The 3,482-nt window shown below is 29.2% G+C and overlaps 1 non-coding gene across 1 annotated transcript; it reads left to right on the forward strand.

Annotated features, from left to right (window-relative positions):
- On the forward strand, positions 2,266 to 2,348 carry TRNAL-UAA. Its single transcript has one exon. It is a non-coding gene; the product is annotated as a tRNA-Leu (tRNA).

Consider the following 3,482-nt stretch of genomic DNA (forward strand, 5'->3'; position numbering starts at 1 on the left):
ATATATATATATATATATATATATATATATATATATATATATATATATATAACTTCCTACTTCTTAATATGTATATATATTTGTCCCCACAAATTGGTGTATAAGTTATGCGGGAAAGCATTTCAAGATTCAAGCTAACATCCCTCGTTAAAGCTATGGAACAGACCATTCAACTACGGTGCGTGACAGACCACTTTTATTCAAAACTAAATGACACAATTTGTTATCTTTTCAAAAATTTACTTAGAACGAAAAGCAATCATATAGTCATCTTGTACCAAATCTATGCACTAAATTAAGTTAGTACTTGATAGATAATACCATGCAACTCATTTTAATAAGTTGTTTAGAGTAATCTGCTATTACATGGTATATTACATTTGGTAGTGTAAAGGATTCCGTAAGTGAATATAACTTAAATCCTAGTCCTTTATGGTCTAATAATTAGCCGTTAGGCACGCTGCATTTGTTTTAAAATATTTGACGTTTTAGGAGAACAAGAAATTGTTTTAGGGAAATAGCCTCTCGCAAAAATGTACAGTAAGACTGCGTACAATAGACCTTTGTGGTCTAGCCCTTCCCCGGGCCCGACACATAATGGGAGCTTAGTGCACCGGGTTGCGCTTCTTTTTTTTTTTTAAAAATGTAAAAGATAAAATGTACGTAATTTAAACAAATATTCTTATGATTAATGTAATAAAATGTCTTTCTTAAACGTATGCAAGAACATTGGGCAAACTGTTGCGACACCAAACTAAAGCAAAAGGGAAACATGTCTCAATAGTATAGATAAATACAAGTCATAAGGTGCAACGTGAAGTCATAATAATTTGCTAATCTTCCTTGATTTATTTTCTATTATTAGTACAATAAACTCTTTATCAAATCCTGATTTATGCAGAATTATGGGACAAGAAAGCACTTTATTTCAACAATTTGAGTGTGCTTCACATGAAAAAATTACGTGGACCCTGGTTTTCAACTAGGGTATGATGAATGGAATAAAGTTTGATTTTTGAAACGTTAGATTATCAGTGATTAACCAAAAAAAAAAAGCCCCAGAAAAAAAAAAGAGAAAAAAGGGTGTACAAGAGATTGAGGGTAGGGCTGCTTATCGGACGAATCAGTTAGATATTTATATTTAATAATTCTATTTATCGGTTATCGATACAGGGGTAAATTTTAAAATATTGGATTAAAACTTAATATTTTAATGCAAGCATTAGTAGTTGCTTTTATGGCTCGAACCCGTGACATATAACCGTGACCTATAAGTCACGTATAATAACTAGAGACGTACTTATTGCTCGTTTGGCCATGAAATTTTTTTCACTTTTTTTTTTCGAAATCAGTGTATGGCCATAAGATTTCAAATTTTCACTTGACAATGAATTTTGGAATTTTTCGAAAATTTGAAAAACTCCAAAAAATTATTTTTCAAAATTTTCACTCAGATCGCTCATAAAAGTTCAAAACAACTCAAAATTATATTCATGTCTAAACACAACTCTGATTTTTAAATATCATTTTCACTTGAAAAAAAATTCACTTTTTTCCGGAATTTACAGTTCTTATGTTCAAACGCCCACTTAGAAATTTCTTGAAAAATTGAAGATGGTACGTAGTATAATAATAATAATAATAATTTTATTGTGATTTTGTTAAGAATTCACAGGAGGATTTCTTTTCTTTGTTTGGCCTTTCTATATAAACCTTTCTCTTAACCAAATTTGTTGGCAAATTAACAAACTTTAAAACAGAAGCATGTGGATTAGTGTGATCAACTTTGCCAACTCATAAATCAAACCTAACTCAAAAGGCCAGAAAACAACTACTTTAATTTTATGAATCATGGAAAAGTTGGTAGAGGAATATGAAATAAGATATACGTGATTTTATTAGGTTAATATGTAGATACATTTTTAGCTAGATTTTATTCAAGAATTACAAACCAGCTAAAGGAAATACATGCACAATTTTATTTTCTGTTTTTCAATTTGATACAAATTAAAATAAAAACGATAGGTCTTCTTTTAATATATGTAGATACATTTATAGGTTTTATTCATGAATTACAAACCAGCTAAAGGAAAGACACATGCATAATTGTATTTTCTGTTTTTCAACCTTATAAAAATTATAGTAAAATGATGGTGTGACTTTTCCAAATTTTAACTTTTAATCGATCAAATTAATTAACATATAAGTCAGTTTCTTTTTCTTTTAAATATTTATAATTATAAAATGTTATTGCTGAAGCACTAAGCTGGTTTGCCCGAGAGGTTAAGGGGGAAGACTTAAGATCTTCTGCACACAAGTGCGCAAGGGTTCGAACCCCATAGCCAGCATAAATTCACTTTTTATTTTAAATATATATTTCTGACTTCGTGTTTAACATAGGTAAACAATTAACTTTTGCTTCTACCCAAATTTTATTTATCTGGTGTTATAAGTCATGAGCAACTAAGAAGCCGTTTGGATGAGTTTATTTTAAGTGACTTTTATAAGTTAGGAATTCTAGCTTTTGACTTATTTGTATCATTTTAGCTTAAATACAAGTGCTTAAAACACTTTTTTACTTTATCCAAACACTACAAAATGGCTTAAAAGCTATTTTTGCTTAAAAACACTTAAAATAAGCAAATCCAAATGGGCTCTAAGTAATGTAATACAACGTTATTCAAAGAAAATACATTGTCTGGTTGAATTGAATATATATAAACATAAATACAAGTTCTAAACTACTATGAACAAAATGGCAGCTTACATCTGGAATATTAGTATATCTTATCTAAGCTCGTGCTCGAACTTCATAATAGCTTCAAAATGCAATATTATTGTCCAAATCTAGAAGTTTGTTTTACATTAATTATCAATTAGGTATTATATACTCTTTAAGCAATTCAAAGGCAATAGAATACATTATCAATTAGGTATTAAAATATTCAAGTTTTAACCTCGTATAAGTTTACACTATTTGTTGAACCAATGCCCATAAATTATCATGATAGTGATTCTTTCAACAAATTGATTTGATGATACATTAATAAATTGGTTCCCATTGCGTTGTTATTCTTGGCAAAAAAAAAAAAAAATATGCTAGTCAAATTTCACTATTTAATCGGAAACAGTATCTCTACCTGCACAAAATGAGGGTAAGGTCTGCGTACATACTACCCTTTCCAAATTCTACTTGTGGGATTACAGTGGATTTATTATTGTAAATTCACTATTTATTGCCAACCCCGTCATAGTATTTAATTTGAATACAGTTGGGATAATAAGCCTAAAATTAGATGTTTAAAATTATGGGACAAGTAATCTTTGTTCACTCAAATTTTTGTTCACTTCATGTTTGTCAAAACTTATACTTAAACTATGGACAATGTTTTGGAAAATATGTGTTAATTTGTTTTGAATCCACGTATGGTACATGGAGGTACAGAGACTAATGGTGAATGAATAAGTGTTTTTTTTTTTTC

This window comes from Nicotiana attenuata, chromosome 7 (genome assembly GCF_001879085.1).
Source record: "Nicotiana attenuata strain UT chromosome 7, NIATTr2, whole genome shotgun sequence".
NCBI lineage: Eukaryota > Viridiplantae > Streptophyta > Magnoliopsida > Solanales > Solanaceae > Nicotiana > Nicotiana attenuata.